Raw genomic sequence first — 13,120 nt, 5'->3', positions numbered from 1 at the left:
GTGTGGAATAGTCCATAGTCTAGAGTGAAGCTTCAATGATCAATTCAATCAAGTCATACACAGCTAGTACTTAGTCAAGTGGTCTATCTCAATTATAGAAATGTACATATATGACCTCCCACAAGAAAATGATTGCATATCTTTGAAGTTTTTTATTTGGCTTCTTTACAATTCATAGTAATTGATCTTTTTGAATTAATACATCTCATTTTAGAGATTGATGCCTGAAATTTTTGATATTTCAATTTGGTGAATAAGCCTTTGGCTTTTTGGGCATCATACATTTTATTTTGGTCGCTTTCCCTTTTTCCTAGTCAAATACTAGTATGTACGACAGGCTTTTGCAGCTCAATATCTCTTTTCATTTGGAGATTTACATTTGGTGAGCTCTTTAAGTAAAAACAACAAAATAAAGAGCGGGAAGATATATAGGCACAAGTCTATGCATGTCTCAAAACCAACAAGACTATTGACTAATCATTCATGATAAGCTTGAAGATCGATTTACAACAATCACACAAAGATGTCAGAATTTTTCCCACAAAGATATAGGTGCATAAAGAACAAGCTAAGCTCGTAAATGCACAAAGCCATTTGTACGAAAGTACAAGACAAAACTCACATATGATATGTGCTCAAACATATACGATCAAACTTTTTGAATTTTTCACTTTTTATGTAGTTTTGGATTTTTTACTCACACAAAATTAAAACAAGAAATAAAATCAAAACAAAAGCAATGCATATAAATAAATGCAAGATGCACAAAATGCATGAAGATATAACATGCAATGCATAAAGGGTCCCACAAAGATCGAAAGAATTAGATCAAGGACCAAAAGAGCAAAAACTCAATCATAGGAACCCTTCCTCATCCAAACGGAACGATTGTTTGGAATAAGTGTCTCATGAGAAGTGAGACAAGGGTTAGAAGAATGAGAACCAGAGATGCACATAGTCAAGGAGTTAAGAGCATTAAACACTTTCTTTAACAACATGCTATTTTCACTCAAATCCGGTTTACTTTTTTTAGCACAACTTCCAAGAAGCTCAAATTTATCTTTTCTTTTGATTCTTTTAAAAGCATGAAACTTAGAGCATTGAGGTTTTAGATGACCAAAGGCACCACAATGGTGACAAACAATGTGTTTAGGTCCACTAGACTTTTTGGGAAGGGATCTAGCAACATAGTTTTGTTCTCTCTTCAACTTATAACATTGAGATCTTATATGACCAATCACACCACAATGGTGGTAAGTTGGAACATACTTAGATCCATCCAAAACCTTAGGTTGAGACCTAAACAGAGGCTTTGACTTAACAGCCTTTCTCTCCATCTTTTGATTTCTTTTATGTGGAGGAATGTACACTAATTTGTCCTTTGGGGTAGAACAAACAATAGGCACAAAATCGGGTACCACAACATGATTGCAGCAAATATTTTCATCCTTTTTATCAATAGGTTCAGCAATCAAACACTTGGCATGCATCTTAAGAGATTCATTTTCACATTTAAGATCATCAACAAGTTTGTTAGACAAAACAAGTTTAGCATCCAAGTCCATATTCCAACATTCAAACTCTTTTAGCTTTTCAAGAGAATTTTCAGCAAGATTCTTATATTTCTTAACCAATTTACTGGATTCATTGAGCTTAGCAATCAAATCATCATTTTCACAAAGTAACTTGCTCAAATTCTTTTGAAACTTCTTAGCAATTTTCTTCAAGGGTTTGATGTTAGGAATATCAACAACATCCAAAGATTCATGTAACATAGCATCAAAATCATGAGGATTATCACTCATAGAGGCATTTTCACAAACATGTAGCATGTTACATTTATCACCAACCAAATCATACAAAAAGGCATACATAACACAATCCATGGCAAATAAACACAAGGGGTCAAGGATCACACTTAGGTATTTAAACCACAACAAGTGTACAAGCTCTGATACCAATTGAAAGTTCAAAATCTGTCTAAAACACCCTTAAACGTTTAGACCCCAAAATACAAAATATCAATTCAAGCTTATTATCAAACAATTAATGTGCAGAACATGAACATAAGCCAAACACAGAATTGATAAACAATCTAAGCCAATTATAATCACATTCACAGCAGAAAATAAAAGGTAAAGATAAAGGAAGAGAAATACAAACACAAGAACAACACGCGATGTGTTATCGAAAAGGAAACTGAAGTCCTCGGCGCAAAACCTCTCTGCCGCCCTCCAAGCGGACAATAATCCACTAGAAAAAGTAGTTGGGATACATGAACAGCAATAGACTCTCCAAGCCTAATCTACCTAGGTACCTAAACCCTCCAAGCTTCTTGCTCTAACGAGATTGCGTCGAACCTTTTTCTTTTCTAACTTACCAGATTCCGCTATAGCCCATAGCATCAACCAATAACTATTAGTCCCTTCCAAACTGCTTCGTTTAGCACCAAAAAATCTTCTCACAGACGTGGGTGTGGTGAGAAAAGGATTTGGTCAATAACCTCTCAAGGATGTATCAATAGAGAGGAAGAGAGTAGAGTGAGGAGTCTCTTAATGAAGATTGGGGATGAGGCAATCTTGTTTTCTCTAGGGTTTCTCTCTCAATTTTTCTCTCTAGAAGCTCTGTCAAATTAGTGGCTATAAGGGTTTATATATAGTGGTGTGTGTTTGGAATACGAAGAGTCAGTTTTTGCCAAACTAGACTGATTGGCGGCTTGACCTCGCGGCTTGTCCAAGTCGCGAGTTCAAGTCGCGACATAACGGCCTGGCTAGCCTAGGACTTTTGTCCTGTAATGTGATAGCTGACACGACCCTTCAACTTCCCTGTGTGCATCTCACGTGCCTGCATTTGGTGGCTTGCCAGTCACGAGTCAGTCGTGAGTCTTAGCTGCGAACCCCTGCTTTCTTGCACATACTTGAGCTTTTCTTCACCTCTTCTAACACACTATCCTTACATTAATCCCACCTAAATACAAGGTTACTAAGTGCTAAATTACAAGCAAATTGGCATGAAATAAAGCCAACAAGATGGTTGATAAATTTCAACCTTACAAAAAGCATCATTTTCTTTTCTACTATTTGTATTTCAATTAACCAAGCCAATTAACCAATCCTCTCTATTGTAATCACACTGCAAGATTACAACACAGAACTAAACAGTTTGGGTTGCAGTCAAGCCTACCAAATTCAGTTCCCATGTATAAATATGAAGCAAGTGTCAAGTTTTTGAAGTAAAGTGGTGTGAAGTGAAGTGTGTCATAAAGCACCAACTAATGTGAAGTGTTGTGAAGCATGTGTGAAGTAAGGTGTAGTGTGCGTCATAGGCAGCAAGTGTGTAGAGTGATGAGTAGAGTGAAGCAAATTAAAGTGTTAGCAGGTGTCTTAAGTGTTGTGTGAGCAATGCACTAGTGTCAGTGTATGTGAGTCAAACATTAGTATTTGTTAAGGTTTGTTGCTTAAATAGTCCAATTTTGAATATAAAAGTGCTTGTTCACGTGTTTAACTCAACAAATATCACAACCTAGTGGGGGATTGTTGTATATATTAGTATATACTTGTAATATGTGTGAGTAAATTTACTTTGGAAAGTGAGAAAATGGAGAGAATTGATTTTGTTATGTTGTTTAGTGGCACTTATAGAAGTGCCAATGGTGCAATTGGCACTTTTGTTTTGGTGTAAAAGTGATGTGAACAGAAGTGCTGATCAATGCTTCTCTTTGTGTGAAAATGTCGAGAGAGGAAGATATGGAATTATGTCTATTATTCTAAGGATAAAAATGATTCCCTCCACCAAAATCTTGCCTTTTATCCTTGAGAGAGAGATGAGTTACAGTATTTTTTAATGATTTTTTTTATTTTTATAATTGTTATGTATATATATATATATATATGAAAAGTTTGTTTGTTTAAAAAATATTATACCTACTAAAAAATAAGTATTAAAAATTAATAACCATTTTAGAGAGAAATAATTATTTTTTATCTTAAAGAGTAGTTATCTGTATATATTAAGAGAATTCAGAAAATTAGTTATTGCTTTTTTCCTATCAAAAATACTCCTAAATTAATTAACCAACAACTTAAAAATGGGATTAAAATAGTAAATTGGCAAAAGAAAGTTAGTTATTACTTTTTTTACTGTCAAAAATTCCCCTACCTAAAACTTAAAAATGGAGTTAAAATAGTAAATTGACAAAAATAATAAATTCCTACTTCTATGTTGAAATGTCTTACAACTTCTAATAAATTCCTACTTTTACGTTGATATAAATTTCTACTTCTACTCAATAGCTAAAAAAAAATAATAAAATAAAATAAAATAAACTGTTTCTCCTCGCTAGCGAAGGGTGGTGTCCTCTCCACCTTCTCCTAGGTCGTAGAATTAGCCATCCCTTCCTTGGAAGGCGTATTCGTACCTTGAGGTAACAGGTTTACCTTCAAGGTTTAGTGGGTCTCCCTTTTCTTTCGGGGGTGGGGAAACACATTTTCTCTTTTCTTTTTCCTATTCTGCTTTCCTGTGCATCTATGTTTTTTTTTTTTTTTTTTTGTCGGGTGTCTTGTGTTTTTTCAGCATTATGGAGGAGCTAACAAATTCTTGGAGTTGTCTTACCCTCTCGGATATGGAAGGTTCTCAAGTTAGTATCACGAAAGAAGAAGCGGTGTCTGAGTTCGTCCTAGCGGAGAAGTTTCTCACCAAAAGGGCGCTGAATGTGAAGGCTATTGCTAAAACATTCACCCCCATTTGGAGATTGAAAAAAGGTTTTAGGGTGACAAAGGAGAGTGACCATGTGTTGCTCTTTACATTCGATACCCAAACTGATATAGAGCAAGTTCTCAAAACAAAACCATGGAGCTTTGATAAGCATCTTATGGTTTTGCATAGGTACGATAAAGAGATTGATGTATCTGCAATTAAGTTTAATATGGTGACTTTTTGGATTCAGGTACACAACTTACCAGTCCGTTTTTGAACAAGGGCGGTTTGTGGTGCTGCTGGCCTGGTTGATAAGAACACGAAGGAGAGTGATAGTATGGGTGATGGTTTTGTGCGAGTAAGGGTCAGGGTGGATATTTCAAAACCGTTATGCAAAGGCCGTGTGGTTTCACTGGAGAATGGGAAGGAACTTTGGGTCTTTTTTAAATATGAGAGGCTATCAACTGGTGTGGCAGCCTTACACACGACAATCGAGATTGCGAGTTGTGGATTGAAAGTGGAGGTACACTACAGCCAAAAGCTCAACAATACGATGCATGGATCAGGGCACTTTCGTTTGTGCAATCCAAGGGAAGCTCAATCTCAATTCCAAGTTTCTACAAACCAAAGGCCGCAGGCTCGAGTGCAACAACCACCCCAAAGCAAACCGAAAAACCACCAGTTGTGCTCCGATGTGGTGGTCCGGTGGTAGAGATAATCAGACCGAACTGTGGGGATGGGATGCTAAATCGAGAAGGAATTAATTCCCCTGATTCTCAGGAAACAAATCAGCGAGAATCAATGCCTTTCCATAAGCATACATACGTGGAACCTGAGGTCAATGAGGAAGTTACGAAACAAATTATAGGGGGAATATCTGCTGAGCTATTTGAGGAGAAATTAGAGGAGATAAACAGGGATTTAAGGAAATTTGACACGGCAACAGAGATTCAGCCTATTTCAAACTCTTCAACAGGTAAGGAAAATTTCCTGGAGTCAATGACACTTAATGAAATCTTCAAGAGAGCCTCCCAAGCATGTGCAACCCCATTAGGCAGCAACCGTGTCCCACTTTCTGCTATACCCGATACCTCAAACACTTACACAAAAACTTCAGCTACTTGGAAACGACAAGTGAGACATAATTTAGGTATTGATGTTATCATGAAAGATGTAGTGGGTTCGAAGAGGAGTGTTCATCCTACTGGGGGTCAATCAGAGTTACAGAAAAAAAAAAAAAAAAAAATTCTCGGGTTGGCAAATGTGACAAAGAGATATTGGCGGAGACTGGTTCCCAGCCCCGCCAGAACCAATGAGTCTTCTATGTTGGAACTGTCGGGGGCTTGGGAACCAATGTACAGAGAATTAGCTTGCAGAATTAGTGTGGGCAAAAGATCCCTCTGTTGTGTTTTTAGCCGAGACATGGACGGATAAAGCTAGGCTAATTTTTATTCAAGACTGTTTAAAGTTTAAGCATAGATTTATTACACCTAAGAGAAATAAGTTAGGGGGTTTGGTGATGTATTGGAAAGAAGATTTTGATTTAACCATTGAAACTTTTTCAAAGAACCATATTGATGCCACAATTTGCAAGAACAAGGAAGGGAAATGGCGATTTACCGAGTTTTATGGAGAGCCGGACACATAACTCAAACATGAAGCCTGGGCACTGTTGAGAAATTTGAAAGCACGTAGCCAAGCACCTTGGCAATGTACAGGAGACTTTAATGAAGTTACAAAGCAATCAGAAAAATTGGGTGGCAGAACTAGGCCTCATAGTCAGATGCAAGCCTTTAGAGATATATTGGATGAGTGTGGTTTTATGGATCTTGGGTTTGTGGGTTCAAAGTTTACATGGCATAAGCATTATGATAACTTCACAGTTTGGGAGAGACTGGATAGGGCAGTAGCGACTAACGAGTGGTTTTCTTTGTTTCCGAATACACAAGTTCATCATCTTAATGTTACCACTTCGGATCATAAGCCTTTGTTAATTAACCCAGACGGTATGGAATGTAGGCAACAAAGGCCTTTTTGGTTTGAGCAAATGTGGATGAGTGAACTGAGATGTGGGGCAACAATTGAAGTGGTATGGCAGCAGGTGGTAGATGGACCACGGGGTGAAAAACTAATAAAAAGGGTTGATAAGTGTGGTAAACGTCTAACCGAATGGAGCAAGACATGTTTCCGCAATGTAAAAAGGGAGTTGGAGCAAAAAAGAAAGAAATTAGCTTAGGCTAAAAGAGTAGCATGCAATGGGGGTTCGGTGACTCTGATGAAAAAATTGGAGAAAAAGATAAATGAACTCCTTAACAAAGAGGCGAAAATGTGGAGGCAACGAGCTAAGGTGCAGTGGCTGAAAGATGGGGATAGAAATACGAGGTTTTTTTCATAGCAAAGCCTCACAACGAAGAAGGAAGAACTACATCAAGGGGCTGTATGACAATGCAGGTCAGTGGTGTACTACTCCTAGCCGTGTAGAGGAGATTGTGGTGGAGTTTTACCAGGCTCTTTTCATGGCCCAAAACCCAGAGAACTTTAACGAGATTTTGGCACAAATCCCACAGGTTGTGATAAAGGAGATGAATAAGGAGTTGACAGTGGAATTTCAAAAAGAGGAAATAGAGACAGCTTTTAAGCAGATGGCTCCTTTGAAATCACCTGGACCAGATGGAATGCCACCCATTTTTTACCAACATTATTGGTCTTTAGTGGGCAATGATGTGGTAGAAGATATCCTGTGTTTCCTCAATTCGGGTAATCTCCCTCCATCTCTGTGTCATTCATTTATTACTTTAATCCCTAAAGTTCATAGCCCTGAATATATCTCACAGTATCGCCCCATTAGTCTCAGCAATGTTTTGTATAGAATTTTTTCAAAAGTGCTGGCTAACAAGCTAAAGAAAATCCTTCCACACTTATTATCGGAACAACAAAGTGCTTTTGTAAAGGATAGACTGATTTCAAACAATATTATGGTGGCTTTTGAAACCCTCCATTACATGAGAAATCATAGTTTAGGGGAGACGAGGTACATGGCTCTGAAATTAGATATGAGTAAGGCATATAATAGGGTGGAATGGGTGTATATGGAGAAATTGATGAAGAAGATGGGTTTTGGTGACACTTGGGTAAATCTGATGATGCAATGTATTTCAAAGGTTACTTACTCTGTATTGATTAATGGAGAGCCATGTGGCCAAATCACACCCTCAAGGGGGTTACGCCAAGGGGATCCTCTGTCTCCATACTTATTTTTATTATGTACGGGAGGGTTCCATGGTTTGTTGAGAAAAGCGGAGGAGAATGGAGATATAAGGGGAGTTTCTATCTGTAGAAGTGCACCAAAGCTAACACATCTTCTTTTTGCAGATGACAGCCTTATCTTTTGTAGGGCCAAAATTAATGAGTGTGAGAAGCTGTTGGAGATTCTAGCCACTTATAAGCAAGCTTCGGGGCAACAAATAAATAGAAACAAAACTACTCTATTTTTTAGTAAGTCCACTTCCCCCCAAATGTAGGAATCCATTCAAGCAACCCTTGGAGTACCCGTGGTTAAACAATACGAGAAGTATTTGGGGCTGCCAAGCTTCATTGGGCGGAAAAAGAAGGAGAGTTTTGACAATATTAAGCAAAGAGTCTGGAAAAAGCTTCTAGGACGGGAAGGCAAGCTTCTGTCACAAGCGGGGAGAGAAATTCTAATTAAAGTAGTGGCTCAAGTGTTACCTACCTACACTATGTCATGCTTCAAGCTACCGGTTACTCTTTGCCATGACATAGAAGCTCTTATTTGAAGATTTTTTTAGGGGCAGCGTGGAAAGAGTCGAAAGGTGCATTGGGTGAGATGGGAAGAATTATGTAAGCCAAAGGAGCAAGGAGGAATGGGGTTCAAGGATTTGTCCTGTTTTAATGATGCATTGCTTGCTAAACAAACACGGAGACTTCTACATGATAAGTCCTCACTGTTTTACCGAGTTTTTAAAGCGAGATTTTTTCCAACTTGCTTAATTATGGAGGCCACTTGCCCTAGCTCGGCATCCTACGCTTGGAAGAGTATTATAAAGGGGAGAGATGTGATTAAAAGGGGAGCTATTTGGAGACTTGGAAATGGGAGGTCAGTTCATATTTGGCGGGATAGGTGGCTGCCACAGAAAAATTCAACATTTGTTTTATCTCCACGGTTGGATAGGTGGGCTGATGCAAAGGTTCAGAGCTTGATTGATGAAGAGCGAAGATGCTAGAAGGATGAATTAATTGATGAAACTTTGATGGAGTTTAAGGCAGTGTTGGTGAAAGGCATTCCCCTCTGCCTTATTGAACAACCCGATGAACTAATTTGGCCTCATAGTGCGAATGGAGCATACATAGTCAAGTCCGGGTATAAGTTTCTGCAATTGGAGTTTCAAAATCAACAACCGGGTCAATCCGATCCATTGATTCTTAAGCCACTGTGGAAAGGAATATAGGGACTCAACGTGCCAAGTAAGGTCAAAAATGTGGTCTGGCGCGCTGCAAAAAAATTCACTTCCCACCAAGCGAAATTTGGTTGCAAGAAAGGTGCTAAATGATGCCTGTTGTGATCAGTGTAAGTTACTGCCTGAGGACACACTCCATGCTCTTTTTCTTTGCCCAAAATTGGAAGGAGTTTGGTGCTCAGTACAGGTCTGGAACTAGCAAAGTTTGTGGCAGATAACGAGCTTTGTTGATCTTGTGGGATGTATTTTGGTGAAAAACAGGGAACCTGATTTGTTTGCTATGGTTGTTTGGGCAGTGTGGAAGAGAAGAAATGAGTTACAGGTCAGGAAAGGCTGTGAAAATCTCATTAATCTGGTGCAGCAAACTCGAACCAGATTGCAGGATTTTTTGCTGCATAATTCAGCAACTACGGCACCTATGGGACAAACTCAATCACAATGGCAGCCCCCAATGCACCAACAGTACAAGATAAATTTTGATGGGGCACTTTTTACGGCTGAAAACCAGGCCGGAATTGGAGTGGTAATTTGAGATAGCATGGGGCTAGTGATGGCCTCTTTGGCGCAACGAATACCACTGCCTAGTACAGCAATTGAGGTTGAAGCCTTGGCAGCTCGGCGGGCAATGGAGTTGGCGTTGGAAATAGGTCTCAACAAAGGGGTGCTGGAAGGTGATTCACTGATCCTCATGAATGCTCTAAAGACAAACTCTCACAGCCTTGCACAGTTCAGTCATATTATAAAAGATATACAGTTCTTAGCCTCCCAGTTCTCCATTATTTCTTTTTCTCATGTAAAGAGGCATTGTAATACTGTAGCCCACTCGATTGCGAGGCGGTCACTTTCTTTTTCTTTTTCTTTATTACAAGTCGGGATGGAAGATGTACCACCAGAAATTGCAAATGTACTTCAAGCTGATTCACATAGCCTTATTTGAATAAAAGTTCTTACGAGGTGGATTCTCAAAAAAAAAAAAAAAAAAAAAAACTAAAAAAGAGAAATGATATATCCACAACATTTTTACAACAAATCCTAAGTAAAAAAAAAAAAAAAAAAAAAAACTAAAAAAGAGAAATGATATATCCACAACATTTTTACAACAAATCCTAAGTGGTAAGTTGTTACTGGTTGTTATTGTTGGGGCAAAAAAGTAATCTTAGTGTTAGGTTCAAATTTGAACCAATAACAACTAATCACTTATAATTTGTTGTGAAAATATGGTGAATATAGCACCTCTCGCTAAAAAAACTCCCATTTCTACTTCTACGTTGATATAAATTTTTACTTTTAGTCAATAGCTTTAAAAACTCCCCACATATACTCCCCACGTATTTACCTTCCCCACATTTTCTGAATAGAATTTCTCATAAAAAAGAAACATGTAAAGAAAAGTGATAATTGATTATCCTAACCAATTTTTATCAAGCCTTAAACGTGTAGGTGTAAGGAATTTTTAAGTTTTTACTTATCTAAAATTTTAAAATTTAGTTAAGGAGTAACCGAGTAAGAGAGATTTCTAAAAAATTTTAAAAGTTTTATTTTATTAAAAAAAATAAAAGAAAAGATAAGGATTAGAAGTTGAGTATTTTAAATTTTAAATAGTTAATGGATGTCTTTCCTATGCACAAAATAAAAAACTAACTTTCATATTTATCTTAATCTATCAAAAAAATTAGTGTTTGCTATTGTTAAGGACTCTTTTTTTGCCCCATATGGCACTACCTCATTGGCAACCCATGCCACATCAACACATTATTGATTTTTTGGATAAATCTCTTTAAAGCCCAAAATAAGCTTGTATCTCATGGATTAGGCTCACATAACCCACAAGATCCTTACTTCAAGAGGCAAATTCATCGTCCACATTTCCTCTTCATCAATTGGGATCATAACCCCATGACATAATCAACATCTACATATGGATCAGGCTCAAGCAATGAATCAAAGCTCATGGCCCATATTACCTCTCTTACACTAATGGTAAGCGGCTTCTTCAACAAAAGCCCATATTTACACAAAATGACAACAAAACTCAAGGTACGTCATCTCATCTTTAGCTTATGGTCTAAGCTTATGAGTCTCCTTGGGGAAACTTTGGGAGTTGTGGTTTGGAGGCCAAGAAGTATGTTTAGTAAAACTTCAAAGTTTAAAGTTGATAAAAGAAACATGTTGCTTGGTATGTCTTCTCCAACTCCCTGAACTCTGACAAGTTCATGTGTAGTGGGTAGCATATGGTAAGCATCTCCTATCACATAGCATTTAAAATGATAAAACTCTCCATTGCTCTTTTCCTAAAACTTAATATTCATCATATGACAAACACTTAAAAACTCCATCCATCTAAATACTGAAGAAATAACTATTCATTCAACCTCTAGCTGTTCCTATACAAATTTAGAAACTTCATTATATTATTTTACATTACTACTTCTAGCTAAAATCTAGCTCAAACACATGACCTAATCTGATTGGCTATCTTTAATCTCCAAATATATAAAATATTCATGATATCTTTGATACCTAACTGCTACCTACCATAATCAGACCAAATAATCCTCTGCCAGTTGCTAAAGCAAAGCATTAAATGCTCTTCTTGCTCACCAAGATTAAGTCACAACACAATGAGACCTTAATTAGATCTCTAAAGCTTCATTAACCATCTTACTAAAAATGTGTTGTAATAGAATCTTGAACCAACAACACAAACACCCAAAAAGGGAAACATTTCCAGCAGAACACCGGCAGTGTGTTCAGCACTTGATACCTGGCTGAAACTGATATCATCAGCCATTAAATGCTTAAATCCCAGTAGCCTGATATTTGACCTCATCTACTTTTGCCCCAAGCAACAGCTGTCTTATGACAGCTGTGGCCAAACCTTCTAAAATGTGATGGAACAATTGGTTTGGGTTGCTGAAGCATAGGCAAAGGCCCTATGATGATGTGCTGATACATGGGCTGGCATGTGCAGAGTGTGCAGCAGTAGTTGTTGGCAATTATCAAGCAGTTCCTGGCTTTCTGGATGATCAGACCTGCTGTATAGGGGCTAGAAACATGGAAAACAAACCAAGACAGCATCAAACAGAGGTGTCCTAAGTCAGACCACATGTGACAGCAAGTCCTGGACAGGGGTAGTTACTTGGCAGTAACTGCTGTGGTAGTTTATTTTGATATTTATCCTAGGCTATTGGGGCTGTCAATAGCAGGGAGTGTATATTTTGCTTAGAGAACTTCGTGTGTATTCTCCAGGCTTCCTTTGTACTTGATATTGAGTAATAAATGTTAGGTTGGTGCCCTGTAAATACTGTGTGTGTTGTGTCTGCGAATTTCCTTAATAATTCTGTTTTAAGTGATTGCTGCAGTTTGTGTGTGTGGAGTGTTGGCTAAGACTAAGTCAGGGGCTTAGTACCATCACAGACATAAAATTTAAAAGAAAAATTTGACCCTGTGACAATTGGTATCAGAGCCAGGTTACAATGTCTTCGGACACTAAGGCAAGGGTGACTGTCTTAGAGACCACAGTTGGAGTTCCTGCAGAGGGGGAACAAATTTCTTTGTGTGATAGACTTGATACTATCTTTGCAGAAACAACTGCAGTGTGGAATGATCTTGCAGAACAGAGGGAATTGGTGTTAAATCGTGTTGAAGAGTTGGCTGCTGTAATGGATGCCCAAAACCAGGCAACAAGGGAGACCCAATGCCAACTTGAAACAAAAATTGCTCTGTTGAAGAGAGCTGTGAGTGGCCTGCCTAGGGAGGGGGAAGTGGCCACCAAAGTAAAGGTGCCTGAACCAAAGCCCTTTAATGGTGCCAGGAATGCCAAGGATTTGGAGAATTTCCTGTGGGATATGGAGCAGTATTTCAAGGCTGCTAGGGTGCCTAGTCAAGAGATGGTAACGATTACTAGCATATATCTTTCAGGGGATGCCAAGTTATGGTGGAGAACCCGT

The sequence above is a fragment of the Quercus suber genome, unplaced genomic scaffold (assembly GCF_002906115.3).
Source record: "Quercus suber isolate HL8 unplaced genomic scaffold, Cork oak 2.0 scaffold_430, whole genome shotgun sequence".
Taxonomy (NCBI): domain Eukaryota; kingdom Viridiplantae; phylum Streptophyta; class Magnoliopsida; order Fagales; family Fagaceae; genus Quercus; species Quercus suber.
The sequence above is the reverse complement of the archived record's forward strand: the minus strand, read 5'-3'. Positions refer to the sequence as shown.